Source organism: Marmota marmota, unplaced genomic scaffold (assembly GCF_001458135.2).
Source record: "Marmota marmota marmota unplaced genomic scaffold, marMar, whole genome shotgun sequence".
Lineage (NCBI taxonomy): Eukaryota > Metazoa > Chordata > Mammalia > Rodentia > Sciuridae > Marmota > Marmota marmota.
Window position 1 is genome coordinate 20,171,161 of NW_025999900.1, and position 21,576 is coordinate 20,192,736.

A 21,576-nucleotide genomic window follows, 5' to 3' on the forward strand; every position below is an offset into this window, starting at 1 on the left:
GATTGAGCTGGAACATCTCATTTCATCTTCTACTCTCAGATCTCAGACTAGGATTTATACCATTGGCTCCTGGCTATTAGGCCTTAGGACTCAGGCTAAATTATACCATCTGCTTTTTCTGGGTTTTCAGCTGACAGAAGGCAGCTTGGTTCTGTTTCCTCTAGAAAATGCTCACTAATACAAATCTCTCACACAACTTATAAAGGGTTAAATAAGGAAGGACCTACCCCTGTGCACTTATTTAAGCACTCACAGAGTCAAGACTAAACCCTGTTGAATTATTAGCTTAACCTGATCATTTCTACTTTCTAAAAGCCAAAAGGTTTTTGTCTTCTGCACATAATTCTTCAGTAACTAATTGCAGAATAAAGCAACGAATGAATTGATCCAACTGAGTGATGCCCAACTCTGATGCACCATTCAGCTGAGATTTTTCTAGCTTTTATAATGTTTATTCAATTTTATTTAGGTTTTTACTGCCAATCTTGAGTAAAGTTATATTCAGGTTATATATTTACCTGTTATATGCTTTTGTTTATTTAAAGAACTGTTTTAATTTTTCCAGTCAAAAAGAAACAAACAGAAATAATCGTCGATGTTGACTTAGTTATTTATCATTTATGGAATGCTCACTTTAAACCGAGGTATCAGGAATCAGCTCTATTTGTCCAACACATAATGGCTTAAAGAACAAGTGAAATTGTTGACTCAAATGATTGAAAATCCTTAAGTAAAAAGATCTCTAGCCTGGCTAACTGAAACCACCAGTTTCAGTTCCCTTCAGTTCAGTTCTCAGTTTCTCTTCTCATCTAGCCAAGCTCTGCTTCATCTGAATTAGGTCCATTCTTAAACAGCCTCTCCCCACATGGTAGTGATGTAGCTATGGCAGTTTCCTGTGATAAATGCTTTCAGGATTAAAGTCTAAAGGCAGAAAAATCATCTGCTCTCCTGATAATAAAGTCTCAAAATTTAGTGTCTGTGGATAATGGGTTAATAAGACCCTTTCCCCATTGCATGAGAATCTGACCTGTCGTCACCTCAGCTCTGGTCTCTTATCCATCCAAAAAAAAAAAAGGCAAAGGTCGACAATATTGCCAGACAACATTGCTTACCATAAAAATAACCCTGGATTAGGAAATTGCACATGGACTTGGAGGAGCTCTAAACCCACACTGACTAAGCAGCTGAGAGGCAGCCATGCTTTGGGCTTCCCTAAGTTTAGCTACAATTATAACTGGCATTTTTCTCAGAGCCCTTGAAGCTAAGCCTATGCATTTGTTACTAATGACATTGGTTCTTATGGGGCATGACTTTCTCATCTGTGCAATGTGGATCTTGTTTTCTTTCTTTTTTAAATAATTTTTTGTTAATTAACATAATAATTAGACATTTTGGGGTACATAGTGATCATTCAGCACATGGATACAATGTGTGAAGGTCAAATCAGGATAATTAATATATCCATTTCCTTATTTCTTTGTGTTTGAAGTCTTCAAACTGCCCTTTTCTAATTCTCCTTAGATTATGTAATATGTTGTTGTAAACTATAGTCAGCCTACTATAGAATTGCTATAGAACACAAGCCCTTGTTCTTCATATCTAACTGTAAATATTAATTCCATTATGCAACTTGCCTTCATACCCCCTTCTTTTCCCTTCCCAGTCCCTAATTATTGCCATTCTGCTCTCTGATATCAACTTTTTTAGCTTCACACATGCAATATTTTGATCTGTTCTCTCTTATCTAATCTATTGCTAAGCTATTGCTATGCAGGACTCTTGTAGAAAAAGAAGGTTTAATGCCACTCAACTGGCAAGCTGTTTCCTCTCCCATAATCTTCTGAGTATAGTAGTATCAAGTTGAGGTTGACTAGAAGAAATATAAAATAACTAGAAAGGAGACATAAAGGGAAGACTAGGAAATAAGATTTTAATTCAGAAATTTTATACACTTTTCCAGGCCTATCAGTCCCTAAGCCAATCTCTTTCCCAGGCCTATTACTCCCAAATTCCTGGGAAATCTGTAAATCTACCTGTGCACTGTTGATTAACCCTCCCCCAATAAATGGCTTAAGAAAGATAGAGTATTATATATACAATAATATTTTAATTTAAGTGACACTTCAGATGATTGAACAGATCACCAGAAACCATCTTGAGATGACTAGACTGATATTTCTACATACATTCCCACACTGACTCCTCACCAAGTTTCCATTAAAAGAAGTCAGGAAGCCCGAAAATGCAAAATGCATCTCTCACTCTCCAGATGGCCAGCATTCTCCTTTGAATGTGAATTCCTTATTTTACCCCTAGAGGTATCTCTCTCTTGAGGTTGCCCTTATTCCCTTACTTTGTTAAATAAACGTTTCTTCATGCCTGTAACTGGTACATACTGAAATTCTTTTCTATCATTTAAGCCAAGGACTCCACTGGTCCTGAATCAAGTTCCGCCTTCTCTCTGCGAATTCCTCAGACTCTTCTTCAGAGACCCCTCTTTTCCTGTGAAAAGGATGATTTATGATTAAGGGGTGGGGATGTAGCTCAGAAGTAGAGTACTTGCCCAGCATGCACAAAGCCCTGGGCTTGATCCTGTGTACCATACAAAAAGAAAGTGAGCTTAAATGTCTAGTTGAGCTATGAAGGCCCCCTGGTAAGTGTTGCAGTACCCATCTTTAAACCAATGTCTGTAACTAGGGAAATAAATAATGTATTGGAAGAACCTTAGGTTATATGTTCCAACCCTCAAATAAGGGAATGCTGAACTGCTTTGCTAAAACAACAGGAGCTGAAAATGCAGTAGAGGTGTTTCCTCTGAAACCCAATCAGAGTTCTCAACAAAAGGAAGAAGAATTAAAAACCCAATAACCAAAGCAGCAAATGTTTGGGAGAAAACTGACCCCTTTCCACATATACAAAGCAGGTAGGGTTCAAGTTCTTGCCTCAATCAAATGACAAAGAATTACATATCAATAATCTGAGTATACACACAAATAATCAAGACCGCACATTAGAAGTTCAAGTACAAGAAGTTTACAATGTCATTAATGGTAGCTTTTTAGAAATGATCATCTACAATTAAACTTTGGTTCACTTGTTAGAGATTCCAAAGGATTCAGCAATTACCAAAAATCCTCTGTTGTCTTTGTCAAAATTTTGGTTACTTTTCTTCCATCAGATTATTTCAAGAGAAAATATTGAAATTAATGAAGCAGTTGACAGTACAAACTCTAAATGAAGAATATGCCAGTTTAAAACCTACTGCCTCTAACTAGCTGCTGATTTTGTGCAAAATTATGCTAAATTTCTATTGTTCCTTTCCACATGGAGAGTGAAGATGATGCATACCTCACTGGGTTATTTGGAGAAGTAAATGAGAAAAAAAACACTTGTAAAACACAACGGCACAAATAGGCAGCAAACATCTAATATCAACATCATTGTCACAGAACTTTTGAAGTCTGATGTATATAATCTGCATCTCAACCTGACATTTTTTTTCCTAGTTGTAGACATTCTTATGATAAAATGTTATGACTTTGGGGGAAACAGGCAACAAGTAAGAAAGTTCTATTTACTCAAATTTGAAAATGTGAATAAACTGATCAAGATTTACAGACATGTGATTCTAGAGAAAGTCAGTCAGTTGTACAAATATTCCTAATGCTTTGAAGTTTGGGGTTTTAGAGGGTCTCAGGGATCTACCTGGTAGAAAAATGCCAAGGATCTGGCAAAACTGCTTCAACCAATGTGGCCTAGGTACAATAATGAAGCTGTGTTATACTGGGTAGCGCGATGTCATTTCAGGAAACAACACTGCCAGTCTCACTAGGTATTAGGCAGTGTCCTTGAAAAGCTCACAGCCCAGTGGGTGAGAAAGGACCATAAATAAATAAATGCTATGCAATGTGCTAAGTGCTGTGCGGGGCCAAGGCCTGGGAGTTCTCTTTCCACAGCCCTGCCCCGAGGGGGTTAAAACCTGAGAAGCCTTTTAGTCAGATTATATTCACTCCATTCCACTTCAGTAGCTCCTCTGTGCCTGTCTGCAAGAACACATAATGGTAAAATATCATCCTTCCCACTCCTCAGACAGACCCGTGTGAGCGTCAGTGAGTTAATGTACATTAAATCATTGAGCTTTACTGAAATAAATTACTGTCTTAAAAAAAAAGAAAAGAAAGAACCCAAGGGACTGTCACTGAGATGATCACAGCATCCTGCAGTCTGCTTTTATCTTTATCAAAAGAAAGTGTTTGAGCACAAATACAGCGTTGCCATTATTTCAAAAGCATAAAGAAGGTGAATGCCACCCAAATACATAATAGCCCACAAAATGAGAACCTACACTCTATTCTGATGAGAGAGAGAGAGAGTAAAAGAGAGAGACTTGTTAATTTTTCCCTAATGCTAGAGTTGGGACAAAAGGAATAGCTTTCAAAGAATTCTAGAAGGTCTTTCCGTTTTTTGAAAAGGGAAGAAAACAATTAATAGGCATACAAAAGAATTTTAGGACTGGAAGTGAAGTTAAGGATTATCTAATCCACCTTCTTCATTTCAAGAAACTTAAGAAGTTTAAACAGCTCATAGACGTTAATGAAGGAGCCCTGAATAGCAGTGAAGCCTAAAACTCCCCCCCTCCTTGAAGGGCCACCCCCGTTATTTTAAGGTTTAATGCTATATTGTTAATGTTATAGTTTCTGTGGTTCAGACTCAGAGCAAGTTAAACAGGCTTTTGTTTCTAAGACTCAGATTTTTATCATTGCTCTTATAGGGAAAACTATTTTCTAAATTTTAAGGAAAAAAAAAAGAAAACCTTCCTAAACACACCATTTTTTAGGTTCCTTTTTTGTGTGTTAATAATGAAGATTTTCTATGTCCATTCTGGCTCATGACTTCCTCTCCCTTTTCCCCTTATCTGAAGCAGTGTCTACTTTATTACCTTTTCATTTTTTTCCCCCAGTTATTATCCTGAATGTAAATATTGGAAGCCTAATAGATAGTGTCAGCACAAATTTGATTTTGAGTAAGATCTGTCTTGAGGGAGAACACATAAAGCAAGAATGTCAAAATGCTTTTACATTGTTCAATTTTTGATCTTCCTGAAACCACTATACTCTGTGCTTTCACCAACTGACATCAGACTTGACTGTTTTTTTCTCTCTTTGAAACAAAAGTGCTTCAGTTTCTTAAATACATGATGGCTCATCCCACTAAAAGTGCTGAAGGATTTAACTGTTGGAGAGGCACAGCTTGAAATGCACCATAAACTAAAACCATGAGAGTATTCACTGTCATATTTTCTTCACCCACCTTAATGGCAAAAGCTTTTGACACCCAGTAATGCATTTAGCTGTCTAACAGAAAATAACAAAATGAAAAACAGGAAAATTTGCAAGTCATCTTGCAAAGTTACTTCCCTGAACTTGGACTGAAATTCAGTAAAGAAAACCACAATATAGATCTATCAAGTATGGCATATTTTAATCTACCTTAAAGGAAGGATTAATTGTCTTCACTTTGGTGAACTTAAAATGCTTTAACTCCATTATCCTGGTAGATGTTAGACAGAAATGGTGCCTCTTATATTTACTGCTAGCATTATAATAAACATTTTATTGTGACCATTATCTGAGGCCTATTCCAGTTTTCATTGCTATAGTGCTTACAACCCCATCTCTCCAAAATATTTTACAAATAAAAAAAACAGTGTACTAGGGAGATGGACTGAAGCTGCTAAAATTGGAAATCATCATTTTTAATGCTTTCATCAATAAGGTCATTCCACGTTCTCCACATCTGTTTTAAAGCCTGGCATCAGAAAAAGAGAAAGTAAATAGTACATAGATAATCCAAGAATCATGAAGAATCAGAAAAGTATACCAGAAGGAAAATGGGGAAAAGCCTTGAGGATACACGTGAAAGAGGGAAGAGTCAGAAGTTACCCTGAGAAGGGAAGGGAGTGAAGAGAAAAGACAGACCACAAAAACAAGGCACTCAGGGTTCAAGGGAGGGAAAACTTGACACCATATCAGAGAATGTTTTGTTTCTGTAAGAAAGAGAGGTGGGAGATTTGGGTCAGTTTACATTTCAAACTTTATAGATTGTGCAGAAAGAGCACTTCTAGATGAGGGCAAGGTCAAGGGGAGACTCAGAAGAAGAAGGTTGCACAGCAAAATGGAGTTGAAGGCCCTTACTTTGAACAGGTCATGGATCATGAAGCCATGTGTAAGATGCTTTCTGTTTGGAGACAATCCATGGGCCCTCCATATTTCAATAAATATTGCAAGCTATCTCTGAAAAAAAGGGCAAGCATGTTACCTGCCTGTTATAAAAGATTGTGGGACCATAAACTCAGGGTTTCCCTTCTAAATCTGATCTACTTCATGTTCAGAGATCATCTGGCCCTCTTCATTATGGGAGCTGGAAAAAGTGATAATACTCTGCTTACTGCTATTTCTGTGAGTAACAAACAGTCCTTTACCTCAATACTTGGAAGCATCGAATCATCTACCAGCAACAATGAAACTGCAGTTTAACTTACTAGTTAGCAAGTAGGGTAAATCTCAGACCCTTTATACTTTTGTCAATTAGGCAATGAGGATGGAAAGCTAGAAAACAATGGATTTCTAGAAGAAGAAAGATGAGCACATTTAACAAAATAGACTGTGGGAATTGGTAGTAAACATGTTGATCTAATGCAATGGTCTATGGATAATAAATAGCCCTCCAATGTATTGTTTGATAAATGGAGCAATATGGAGAGATGGTTGCAGTCATATTACAGGAAGGAGATTCAAATACAACTGCCTAAATAGTGTCCTGGCTGTTGCTGCTTTGGTGGAATGACTTTCTGCTAATCAATCAGCCTCAGTTGTGCCCCATTATAGCAAGTAGTATCAAGACTTATTCTGGTTTCTTGGGGAACCTGAATCTTTTATAATGGGCAGCAAACATACTAATTTACATCTTTGAAAAGATGATTTGGAACAAAGGAACTTAGTGTTTTACTCTGAAGACAATAAATACAAGAGATACAAGAAAGACAAGAAATACAAGAGACACATAGAAAATTGTCTCACAACAACTTCCACTCTTCATCTTTATGACATCTTAGCTTCTGAGATGAAATGTATTCAATTTGTCTAACAAAATATTTAATTAAAGCTCCCAAGAAAAGAAGTGCAAGCAATATTGATCTCAACCATGTCTCAATCAGGTCCCAGATGCAGTCAGCCATCCAATAAACCACCACAGCCTACGTCAGAAAATCATGAACCTTTTTCCTTAAGACTCTGTATTGACCTTTCTATTTGCTGGAAGGCATGAATCCATGCACAGGATGATTTAGTGGTTGCACAGACTCTGCACTGACTCAAAGAAGAAGTCAAGAGTAATTAGTTCTATCATTCAAAACAACCCATGCCAGTGAGTTCAAGCTGGCTTGAATGCCCTCGAGACAAAAGAGATGCCACTGATTATTTTTGCTAATTTCTGAGACAAATTTCTTATCAGGTTTTCTAATTGGATAATTCAAGTTTCAGGGAAAACTGCCCATAGGATGGATATAAATAATATCAGCTATTCCTTCACAAAGCTTCCTAGAGTAAACAAAGGTAGTTTCATTTAAGACCTCACCAGTTGTGTGAGAGTTACACATTCTATAGGTATTTCCTTAAACACTTGAAGGTCTCTTATCTTCACCCTCATGAAGCAGGGTATTTGGGGAGTGAAAAAGCAACATAGATTAATTTTGCCTGTCCTAGATAATCATATAATATTACCAAAAGTTATATAAGTTTTGTGTATGACTTTTACTCGGCACAATTCTTTTTGAGATTCATCCATATAGCTAGGGTAGCTTGTTCTTTTTTATTGCTAAGTAGCATTCCATCATGTGACTATACCTCCTTTTATCTATTTTCTATTGATGGATCTGTTTTGTCTACTTTTTAGCCATTATAAATTGAACTGCCATGAATTTTTAATAAAGTCTTTTTGCGGACAGAAGCTTTCATTTATCTTGGGCAACTACCTCTTACAAATGGAATAGCCAATTCTTAGGCAGTGCATGTTTAGTCTTCCAACCAACACTGGAATTGTTAATGGATATATATGATAATTTTAGGAAAAACGAAAGGAAAGATACTGTTTAAACACTTAATCCCTTTCCCAAATATCATAATCCTGTGTGGTTTTCAGAGCAGCAGGGTGATGTGCAGGGAAAGTCTGGAGTCTGGGCAAACAGCATTCAGCCCCAGCTCTGTGGCTGAGTAGCTCAGGTGTCCTTCACTTACTGAACACACCCTCTGGTTCTCAGTTTCCTGATAAAATTATGCAGGATAGCACTGAAAACTATGTAAATGATTAAATGTAGAATTACAGTTAAAATATATTATTTGGGTATAAAGTAGCCTGCGCCTATTTCCTTAAACACTTGAAGGTCTTTTGCTGCAACTTTGTAAATTTTAATTAACTTTACAAAGTACCTTTTTTTTCTCATTTGTAAAATGAGAAAATAAGCTTATGCATAGATTGTGTTTGGCATGGCTTCAGGCACATACAATAATAACATTTGTTTTAAAAAAAACTTACTATGTTTGGCAATTTACATAAATCATTTCATTCATACCATAAGTTCCATAAGCTTATAAACGATGGATATGTTATTATCTCCTTTTTGCAAGAGTTTTAAGAGATCTTATAAACTGCCTCAGCTCTCAGAGCACACAGACTGTGAAACCTGTGAATACACTGCCTTCACCAAAACAAAAATGATTTTAAAAAGCTAACTTTACTCATTGTGCTGGTCTAACTCCCTTTTTTACCCATTTTTCTTAATATATTTTTAAATCTAAAAAGAATTGATAAATTCAAAGATTATATGGCGTTTGGAAAAGAATCAAATAAAATACATATTGTTTTCCTCATGATTAAAAATCTTATCTTTGTGGCAACAAAAGGTTAAACCCCCTTGTGACCAGTGGCACATCTTTTAGATAACTCAGATCATATCAATTCTTGTGCTAGACAAACTTCAAATTATATTTTTACCCCAACAAATCAACCAGATAACACAAAGCAAAAACTACTATCAACAGGACCAGTCAGTAAAATAAAAGGTGTCTGTTGCTGAAGGCCTGCCACGGCATGGCTAGTGGGTGTTTATGGTAGGCTGAGGGTCTCTGTAGAGCTCCATGGACCTGCTAAAGGTGAAAGGGCTTGGAGTTTCCCACTCCTTAACTCAGGTCATCAGCCTTCCTTTTGGAAACACATAGAAACGAATCAACATCTTCTGTCCCATGCCTAACTACTAAATAGCACCTAAAGGAGAATGAGATGCGGGGCAAAACATACAATTCACCACAATCCCAAAGTCATCTAATTCCTTAAGAATGAATTGTCACATTGGATTAGACAAAGGGGAATAAAGGGACGGGAGAGGAGATAGGAATAAGAAAGATAGTGAAACAAATTGGAAATAACCTTCCCATGTTCACATATAAATATGAGCAGTGGAATTCCATACCATATACAACCATAAGAATGGGATCCTATGTTATATTTCATGTATGTATGATATGTCAAAATGCAGTCTACTGTTATGTATAGCTAAACAGAGCAAAAAATAAAAAATAAAGGAGCAAAATGAAAAAAAAAAGAATGAATTGCCATTTTGCCACTTGTTCTATAAGGTCCTCAAACTATTTAAGCTCAGTCATGCACAAATGAGTACAGAAAGAGCCACACATAAAATAGGCTTTCATATTAAAAGGATATTGGGAAGTTTTGTCCCCTCCTGCTTTTTGAAGAGGAAAATGCCACATGAAACATCTATCAATAGCTTGAGCCAAATGAAAGAACGTGAAATAACCATTTATAAGTGAATGAATTCAACTGGTTAATGATGAAGAAGTAACTTATTTAGAGTTCCAAGGTCTTTACATATGAGAGCATGATCAGGCTGTGGCCAATGACATGAAAAGATCCACAGACGATATAACAGAAATGAGGATGTCACTCCAAGGATAACCTCATCTGAATTTATTGATGATACATATTATTGTACAAGGCTAAGGTATGTGAGTGCTTTAATTGATTTAGGGCCTTATGAGTAAAAAACATAAGAGACATCGCATGTATAGAGGAAAACCATAATAAAATGGGGAATGCATTGTAGCTGATAAAGTATTGCCTTATCTTTTGAAGAAAAAAAAAATCCCACTATTTGAAGAATACTAAGAAAGTCTTTTACTAAGGAAAAAACTCATCAACCGTTTTAGGTCAAAGAATATAGAGTCATTTGGAAAATATTTTCCATTTTAACCTCCATGGGATAAATCAAGGTGGCATCTGCTCAGAGGCCTTGCCCTCCAAGTTCAATAGAATTTTGCTTAGTTTACAGGTCAGACCTCATAGCAGGAGGCATTGTAGTTTTCCTTCAGAGATGATTTCTCTGTTACTCATCAAGTTCTAGTACACTGCCCTAGTGTCCAGCACACTAGCACAGGGTTGCCATAGATAATTATATCAAATAAATAAAAAATGAATATTTTAATGCTTAAAAATTTGTCTTAATATCTCATGTTCAGCATACAATTCTCTCTCTCTTTTTTTTGGATAATGTTGTATAATACAAATGTATGTCTACATCTATGCTAAGCAAATATACCAATTACTTACAAATGAGGTTTTCTGAAGAGTTTGGTTGTAAGCATTCTTATATTTTTCAGAAGACTTGAAGAACCCTAAAGGCTGTCCCCAATGTATCTGGGAAGGATGTCACACAGACTTTCTGTACATTTTTCTTCATAATGGCAAAATCAGATATGAAATTAAGTCACTGTAGGGAAAGTGGGTAAGAATTCATTAGCTGAGGGACAGTTCAGGCTGCAAAAGACATCACCTGGCCTAGGCTCAGATTTGGGTTTAGATTCTGCTAGCTAAATGACCTTGGCCAAGCTATCTAAACTTTGTGCCTCGGTTTCCTCATCTATAAAATGAATATAGGTAAAAATATTGATTTCATTGGTTAATAGTGAAAATTATATGAGATTATAATCTTAAAACAGATCAGTAGTTGGTATACCATATGTAAACAATAAATCTCAGTGATAATCACTGTTACCACCATTGTTAATAATTTTGTGATGAGATAAATAAGCCACTAGGTTTATATTCTACTGAGAAGCTTTCTATATATCTGCTATTTTCTAACATATTGTTACACGTTTAATATTATTGTATATTAATTCATATATTTGGTGCTTACTGTTTATCAGGTAAAAGACTGTGCACCTTATGCACATTAACAGATTAATGAATTAATACTTGTGACAACCCTAAGAGTTAGGCACTATTACTATTCCCTGGGTCCAGATGAGGGAGGCAAGGTCTTAAAGAGACAGGAGATTTATACCAAAAGGTTCTTGAGGCCATCTTTTATCCTTTAAGACAGAACCTATCATGCTCATGCATTGCTGGTGGGACTGCAAATTGGTACAACCACTCTAGAAAGCAGTATAAATATTTATCAGAAAACTTGGAATAGAATCACCATTTGACCCAACTATCCCACTCCTCAGATTATACCCAAAGGACTTTAAATCAGCATAGTACATTGATGCAGCCACATCAATGTTTATAGCAGCTCAACTCACAGTAGCTAAACTATGGAACCAACCTACATGCCCTTCAATAGATAAATGGATAAAGAAGCTGCGGTTCATAAACCCAATAGGATATTACTCAGCCTTAAAGAAGAATGAAATTATGGCATTTGCAGGTAAGTGGATAGAGTAGGAGAATATTATGCTAAGTGAAAAAAGCCAATCCCCCAAAATCAAAGGCCAAATGTTTTCTCTGATATGTGTATGCTGATCCATAAGGGGCAGTGGGGCAAGAGAAGAATGGAAGAACTTTGGATTGGGCAGAGGGGACTGAGAGAGGGGATATGGTTGTGGGAAGGATGGTAGAATGAGAAGAACATCATTACCCTATGTATATGTATGATCGCATGAATGGTGTGGCTCTGAATCATGTAAAACCAGAGAAATGAAAAGTTGTGCTCCATTCGTGTACAATGAGTCGAAATGCACTCTGCTGTCATATATAACTAATTAGAAGAACAACAACAAAAAGACAGAACCTATTGTATTTTCCCTTTATTACAATGTTTGTCAAACTTTAATGTACAAAAAACATCACCTGGGGATATTGTTAAAATGCAGGTTCTGATTGAGTAGGTGCTATTGTTTGGATCTCAAATGTCCCCCAACAACCCAAGTATTGAACACTAGGTCTCCAGCAGGTGGCACTATAGGGAGGTAGCAGAACCTGTAGAAAGCAGGACCTAGTGGAAGGAGGTCTTTAGGTCATATCTTTGAAAGGGATATCGGGACCCACGACCCTCCTCTTTCTCCTTCTCTTGCTTTCTGGCTGGTGGCTATGAAGTGAACAAGCCTCCTCTACCTGTACTTCTACCATGACATCCTGTCCTGCCACAGGCCCAAAGCAACAACCAAGCAACTATTGACTGGAACGTCTGAAACTTTTCCTCCTTGATTTCTTAGGATTTCATTATAATAATGATCAGCAGGTTAACATAGTACATCTAGGTGGGGCCTGAGCTTCTGCATTTCTAGTGAACTCCCTGGTAATGTCAATACTGCTAGTCCATACTTGGAATAACAGGCTCATACTTGGAATTATCAGTCTTTTACCTGATAAAGCAAGTTCTCTCCTCCTCTGCATACCATCAAGTGTCTAGTAAGTGATGATATTTGAATCTCTAGCCAGCAGATCTTCAATGTGTAGCTGAGTGGATCAATACTTCCACTGTTTTTTATATATCCTCTCTAAATGCCATGTTCTGATAAACTACTCAAATTTTTCCATCTCCATTACACCATTACAAATAGTCCCTGACGTTTCCAAATTTAGCCATAATATATTTCCTGCTGAACTATTTACCAAAACAATAATGCATAAACTAATACTAATTTCAGCAATTTTCCAAAATGACTGATGGCACAGAAAGTAGCCAACTCTCTTAGAGAAAAAAAATTATATATTTGATTTCCAGTTGACAGCACAACTATTCCTCAATCCCTTTACCTACTAGTCTAAACTTGAACATAAATAATCATTTAAGCTTCTAGATTCTTCTTGAACTACTTCACCAAAAAATGGACAACAGTTATTTTCAATGTAACAACACAATACACCCAACAGTGTAGATATTGATGTAGGCTATTAATGAACAGCCTAATGCACAAACAAAAATAGGTAACCCACTAAGAGACAGTGTATTCAAGGTTAAGAATAAGAGCTCTAGAGCAATGCTACCTGGATTCACACTCTGACTATACTACCCATCATGTCTATGTTGATGGCCAAGTTACCCTACCTCTCTGTACCTCAATGCCTTCCTCTGAACACTGGAAATAGTGATAGTACCTAACTCATACTATTAAATTGATTAATCAGTTAATATGCATAAGGTGCTTAGTCTTTTACCTGATAAACAGTAAGTACCAAATATGTGAATTAATAAGAGTTAATAACTGTCGCAGTCTGGCTGCAGCAAAATAACCAGGGGGTGACAAGCAACTTGTGTACATTGATACAGCAGGAGTGGGAGCCGTTTACTGTAGGACCGGAGGGATATTTATACATTCCACACAGCTTATCTTAATTAGCATAAACTAGATACAGCAGTCAACCAATAAGGAATCTCTACACTTAATGGCTCCCTGGCGTTACTTCACAAACCACTCCCTCTGGCAAAATGCCAGGCGCCATCCTGACTTGTTTACAGACTCTAACAAATAACCAGTAATATAAATTAAATGTGTAACAATATTGTAGAAAATAAGCATGTATATAGACATGTTCTCAGTGGAACATAAGCCCGCTGGTTTATAAATCTCATTCATCACAAAATTATATTGTCTTATACTTTAGGACTCTGAGCATTTTCCAGTGTCTCAGGAACTTACTTTCCTGAATTTTCCCCTCGCTTCTAAGTTTTCTAGTTTAAATGCTTTGCATTTAAAACCATAGCTCACATAAGTTCATCAGAACAAAGAAGTTTCATTAAACAGAAAGTGGAGAAATGACTCACTGTTCCACATAACCTAATAATACTGAATGTAGTCATAGGCTTTCGTTGGGTTTTGTGCACAAGCATTTAAGGGTTCAATAAAGAATTAGTCATTTCATAAATGCATAGGAAGTTCTTCAAGAGTTCAGATGTAAAAGTCTCCCCAGAATGAAACTCTAAAAAAGGAAATATCAAGTTAGAAGGTTTGCTTGTTCATTTTTCTCCTCCCAATGCTCATAAAGATTACTGTCTTGCAATATGTTATCATAGCCAAGACCTTCACTTTAAGACAGAAAACTCTACAAGTTCTAGAGAACACAGAAAAGAGAACCATTCTAGTTCACCCAGATTTAGGACACTGTACTCAATATGCACATGTGCCTTCCTCTTCAAAGTTCTAAAGGACTCCAACCATCTGTAAAAGGTACACATCTTGACTAAGCTCTATTGGAAGAAGAAGCTTCCCATTTACGCAGTTTCCCAACCATCTTCATGTTTTAGTCCTTCAATCTCATTACCACAAAACTCACATACTATAATAATTAACAGAAATTATCAAGGGAATTGTAAGAAACCAGTCCTCCGCACCATTCTGGTTTGAAAAACCTTGAGCTTGCTTTCTTGTGTACTTTCTATTATCTATGCATGAACTTAGAGTGGTGTCCACATGGATAAAAACTTTACTCAACATCTTTGAACTAACAGTGTTGATTATTGATCTCCCCTACTTCCACTACCAAAAAACAACATAAGATGTCAGAAAATGGAAAAGATAAGCTATTTTAATACAGAAAGAAACACAGTTTCTCTCTAATGGCCCTATTCATAGGTGAGAGATATGAAACAAAAAGTAATAGCGGTCTAATCCATGAAAACAAAAAGGAAGAAATTCTAATCCAGTTATATTTGAATTCAGAGAACCTGACATTTAAGAAATAAACTATAATTAAGGACCCTCTCAATGATTACTTGGTTTTGTTTATTTGTCAGAAGTTCTCCTTGAGCCTAGGTATTGTGAATTTCCTTACATTGAAACCCACAATTATTCCAAGAAGGGAGAGTATTTGTTTTGTGTTTTGTTTAGGGATAAATGAATTCCAAATGCTGAGAACATTCTTGGCTCTATGGATATTCTATGAAAGTGAAATAAATGAATGAACCCTATGTATTCTGTGTTTGGGAGGAAATCAATGCAATTTACAAATATCCAAGAGTTTGGAGAGAAAGCACATGGCATATTATGAAGCTCAGAGAGTATTCTTATTAACTTTTAGCAAAAATCATAGTGGCTTCAGGGCACACAGGTGCAGGTGATTTTTACTGGTAGCAAGTTCTGCAGTCAATGGATATGTTCAATGAATACTGCATTCCCTCCCAAGGTTAATATTGTTTTGTAGCATATGAACTCTGGGATCACACAGGAGTTTGAATTCTGGCTTTACTTCTCACTATACATGCCTAAGCAAATTACCCTAAGATCCAATTTCCTCATTTGTGATATAGAAATAATGGCAGTTCCTGTCTTACAGAGTTATCATGGATTAAACAAAATAATACTAAAATAACTCTTAGTGCCTACAAATAGAAGGCACTAAATACACACCAGCTCTAATCAATACTGACTCACCAGGAGGGAAACTAAATGGACCCAAGCATTCCATAGGGGCCTCTAGGTACTTAGACATACAGACATAGGAAAAGATACCTTTGTCTGTGGAATTATGAAATTATAATTCCAACTAAAACAAGGCTGTTTTTGCAACATATACAACCAAACCTAAAAGTAATACAGCATATAAATATAACAACTATTCCCTAGAGTACATGCATAAAGAACTTATAAGTGAAATTTTCTCATACAATATATAGAAAACAACTTTAGACAATACAACCTGTACAACAGTAGTTATATAGCATTGGCAACTTTGCATTATCTCACAAACTGTGTGCCTACATGGATTATCAATTACATTATCTTCAGGTCTTTCTTCCACAATCATCTCTAGCAGGTTCTCTGCCTTACCTAGGATCTCTTCATAACGCTTCCTAATGATCTGTGTTTAACTTAAATTTATCTATCAACTGACACAATTTGGTTTTCAATATTTAATCCTTGTTTTTTATTCAGGCCTATGAATATATCAAACATGGAAACCCATTTTGATATGATTACCTCTAAACAGAGTGATTCTTAGAGCTATTACCAGACAATTTGCTAAATTAAAACCTGAATCATATTCCTTGGTGACTCAAGCTCTCTAGCATTTTTTAATAACCTCCCACAACTAATCTCTTATGTATGCTAAGTCCCTTTGTCCTCCCTGTAAGAAAAAATACTAATTCTTTCATTATTTATGAAACATTTACAATTACCAGACACTGCACAAAGACTTTGTGTGTATTGCCTCATTTGTCGTGGATAGAAAATTTACCTTATTTGGCTAAGGGTTATACTGACAATAACTACTGAAGCTGGGATTTGAAAGTAGACTAAATGATTCTGAAAAACAAATTTTAACCATTCTGTTATATTAAGACAATATTCAAAAAATTTGACCAAGTATATCTAGTTTGGAATCACTAAAAAGTAAGTCAAGCCAGGCATCATGGCTCATGCCTATAATCTCAGCAACTTGGGAGGCTGAGGCAGGAGGACCGCAAGTTCTAGGTCAGCCTCACCAACTTAATGAGGCCCTTGGCAATTTAGGGAGATCATGTCAGTAAATAAATAAATATGGTTGGAGATGTAGCCCAATGGTAAAGTGCGAAAAAAAAAAAAAAAGCTCTAAGTCAGTATCTTACTATATTATTCACATATAAAACTTAAGAGTTTTTTAGTATCATTCTGATACTAAAGTTCAGTTAAAAAGTTTGTGTTTATTATTTGTATATGGAAGGTAGTATTCAATTCATTGATTTTCTCCTGATGATTTTTTCCCAAAGAATTTCAACAAAACAATGCTACTTATTCAACTTGAATGTGTAAAATTGGTATCTTTTATACAGTAACCAGTGAATACCCTTTTTTGTTTTAGAACTTTATAAATTTACAGTATCCCATTCAATAAATTTATAGTATGCCATTCAATTTTAAAAATATTAATGGCAACAGGAATTCAAAGTAAAATAAAAATCAGACTAAATGTTGGAATTTATTATTAATACTACTACTTTTTAAAGAAAGAACCAAATTCCACTCTACTCTTCCATTACTTTTAATTCTTGCTCTTAGCATTTCTTGTTTGTATGTCAGTGATTCCAAACATATGGAATATTCACAAATGCCATTCAATAATTAGAGGAAGGCTATGGACCCTCTCTTTAAACACACACACACACACACACACACACACACACACACACACACACCAAACACATATTACAATGTTTAACAATTTACAATTTTAGGGAATGTTGATAAGAATCCATGTTCTAAATCATTTAGTGAATTTGTAATGATAGAAAGAGGTAATTTCTAGATTTATCATGTATTTCAGTTGTTCATGCATGAGACAAATGGCACCTGGCTGTAGAACTTAACAAGATATGTTGCGCATTAAGTGAAAAATACACAATTTGCAGGTATGAAGTACAAGCACAAAGTCTCATCAACAAGACTGCATCAGCAAAACTAGTGTCAAATAAGCTAAATGTCATGTTACTTATCAGAAATTATATCTGCATTATCCCTGTCCAAAGGATTTGTCTCCAATCTGCGTTTCCAGAACTGGGCATAATAAAAGAGGTAATAATTTTAAACAGAGGTTTTTATTTTTCCTAGGGAAAGAGATGAGGATAAAACTGGGCACATATTTTTAAATTACTAAATCCACATGTTTATGAAAGACTTTCATTCCTAAATCCATAGATTCTCAGGGTTGGGAGGGAGATGCCTACACAATTGTGAGATATATATATATATATATATATATANTTTTTAATGAGGAAACAGATACCCAAAAATTTAAACCCAAGGTCACAGCTAAATTCCAGGGAACCTGTGTTGTCCCACTTTTCATATTCTGTGGCTTCAGAAAGCTTCCAAGTTTCTTATGTCAGTGTAACTATTACAACTACAGAAAATGCTTAAAAGGACCATTGGAACAGATTTGGATTTAATCCTTTTACCTCTCATGGATAAATTCACATTCTTTCTAATTCTCTAGGTTATCTTCCATTAGTTTAATTTACCAGAAGGTGATTTGGGACAAAGAGACGATTTAACTAATCCAGGTTGAAAAGAAGGTGATCTAATTATGAGTCATAGAGCCCCATTCTCACAAAGAAAAAAAAATCTGAAAATGGGTGAACATTTAGATCACTTTAAAATAATTATATTCTGAGAGCATATAATATAAAGTTGATTGTATGACTAATGGCCATCAATAGTGAGCAAATTATTGGATTATGCACATGTTAACATTTATTTTCTTAAACTGAAGTTCTGTTTAACTATTGCCATTGATTAACATTAATCCATCAGTGGGGTATTTTAAAACCTAGCAATTATCTGGAGAGGCAGCAGGAAAGGGGAAGGAAGCAGTCAAATGGAAAGTAAATACAAGAGCAATTTCTCATGTTGACAGAGTATTCTAATTCACTAACAGAGATTTAAGAGCTATAGCCACTGGTTAAATAAATAAACAAATATGACTAAAACATGACTATCAGCCCAGGTAAAAATTCTGCTAAATCTTGATGGTAGTGGATTTTTGCCTAGAGAGACTTAGAAGCCCTGCATATATTTATTGGTTTAAAAAAATAACACTATTTATTATGACCATTAATTATGTGACATTAAAAAGCTAGAGGCTCTCATTGCTTGTGAAACTGTATTATGTCAGAGGCTTCCTGCGTCACACCATTCCTTTTCGCAGAATGTCAATTGTTTGCCTGTAACTTGTTTCCAAACTACCTTTATATCACATTGGTTAAAGCTTTAGTCTCTTCAAACTATTTCAGTTAGTTCTCACTCAAAATGATTTCATTTATTTTATATCCTCCAATTCATCCTACCTCTAATCTAGTCTGGTCACCAACTACCCTGTTAATACTTGACATAGATACGGTATGGTTTTCTATATTCACTAGTCATATCTCAATATAATATTATAATGTGAGTGCTTAGTGTTTATTTCAAATATTGTCAGAAACCCTTGTAATAAGAAATAAATGACCTATCAATGCTCCATGAAATTGATTACATGAGGGAGTTCATAAAACTTTGCCAGTTTGGAAGCCCTGCATATGGTGTGACTTTGACAAACACTTGTGTGGTACAGATTCCACTGGCCTAAAATGAAATTAGATATATGAAAACAATATTGAAATCGGTGCCAGTTATGTACAACTGAATGTATTGCCAAGTAAATCACCTACCCAAAGAGAATGACAAAAGATAAATCTCTGGGATTTGTATGTATATTCCTCCTGTCCCTACACATCAAAAATACATGTTTAGCAGCTAAGTAGGGAGTAGGTAATTGTTCTGCTATGTCCAAGCCTTGGAAGGCAGCCACCATGAAAATAATAATTGTGCAAATGTTATCTCTAGTTTATTTATTCCCTGAATTGCACAAATTTAACAGTTTATTTGAGCAAAAAATGATTCATGAATCAGGCAGCATGCAGAGCCAGAATCGACAAAGCTCCCCCCAGCAGTGTGAGCAGTAAGCTTTTATAGGCTAAACATGGGACAAGAAGGAACCACATGATTGGCTACACCTAGGTGTCAGCCTTATTTGGGTATTATGTGATGAGGTATTGCCTTAATTGGGCATGGTCTGATCAGTCTGTAATTGGCTGTGATTGGCTGAAATTCAGCAGTTTCTATCAAAATATACTCCTAGGTTTTGGTTTGTCTACATACTGAGGATGTGGTTAGTTACACAGGAACTCGAAGTACAAAGCCATTCTCAGGACAATGGTGCTCTGCTGCTCTGCTGCTCTGCTTATTTTGCTTTAATGAAGGCAAGGATCTACTTTGTTCACAGTGAAGTTTCAAAAGCAAGTTGTTCAGAGTGATGCTGTATGTTCCTACCGGACCCATTACTGGGGCATCTTTAGCCAGGCTTTAGTTACACTGGAAAATAGGCAAAGAACATGAGGCCAAACAAAAACATGTGCCTTGCTGTGTGCCTATAATTCTTCCACAAATAAGACTGGATTTGCTTTGCAGGAATTGTTTCACACATACTGCTACTTAGGCAATACAAGACTTTTTAGAATGCCAAAGTTTTAGGAACATATGGAGAGTCACAAAGGCTGAAAGAACAACTATAAAAGGCTCCCAATGTAAGTCTGGAAGAGAAGGTGTGGCTTTTTCCTGGGAAACTAGGAGCATATCAAACAGTGCTGTATTTCAAACATAAGCTCTCCATCAGAAACTCAGACTAAAGTTAGAGCTGTAAAAGAGGAGGCTCTTGCCCCACCAGGGCTGATTATAAATCTAAATTGCCAGAAGCAAACAAATGGAAATCCTTACGATATTAGATGAAAGATGGAAGTGTCAAAAATTAACCAAATCAAATCAAGCAGTAAAAACTAAAATAAGCACTTGCTACTCTAACGCAGAGAATTGGGCCTTCAAATGTCTGAGAGTTTAAGGGCATCAAACCTCTAACAAACAGCCTGGAAGAAAAACCCCAGAACAGTAAAATTACCACTTTTCTGTTAAAGATGGAGGTATAAAGCACAACCAATACAACAGTAAGTGTCAATCCTGGCAGCAAAGAGCCTTAGATATGCTAAATGCTCACAGGAGCCCATTGTCACAGGCAGCACAAGAGGCAGCAAGAGGGACCACAGGATGACGGGCATAGAGAACAGGGAGCAAATGTCACAGGTCTGATTTCTGTATGCTCCAATCCATCTTCACTTGCCTGTGTCTGAAGTCTGTTTGGACTGCTGCGACAATCTACCAGAGATTGAGTGGCTTATAACAATAGAAATTTATTTATTTATGGAAGTCTAAGATCAGGTTCTGGTGGAGGCCCTCTTCCAAGACACAGACTGCCAACTTCTCTCTGTGCCCTCAGATGGCAGAAGAAACAAAGATCTCTCCAGGGTTTCTTTTATAAAGACACTGATTCCATTCCCAAAGACCCTACCTCCCAATAGCATCACCTTGGCAATTAAGATTTCAACGTGAATTTGGGGGACACAAACATTCATAGCATAGCACATAAATATAATAATTTGTGCTTTTTTCGCATATGCATCTATTCCTTGTGTGATTCCACTGATGCTCATGGCTTTGATTATTTACCACATGCTGAAAATTTTCAAATCTATGCCAACCCCTTTTAATTTCGATTTTAAAAGTTCTTCATCCAACTGTGTATAAGACATTTCTAGTCAAATGACTCTCAAACACATGAAACTTATTTCTATAACTTATTTCCTTGGATTTCATCCCTTTGATCCAACCCCATGTCAAAACACACACACTCTCACTCTCTCTCTCTCTCTCTCTC

At 36.1% G+C, this 21,576-nt stretch overlaps 1 long non-coding RNA gene across 1 annotated transcript in view; it reads right to left on the minus strand.

Moving 5' to 3' along the window:
• LOC125615239 overlaps positions 1-21,576 on the minus strand; it is a 124,032-nt gene that overhangs the window by 1,133 nt on the left and 101,323 nt on the right. The gene's annotated exons all lie outside the window — the stretch shown is intronic.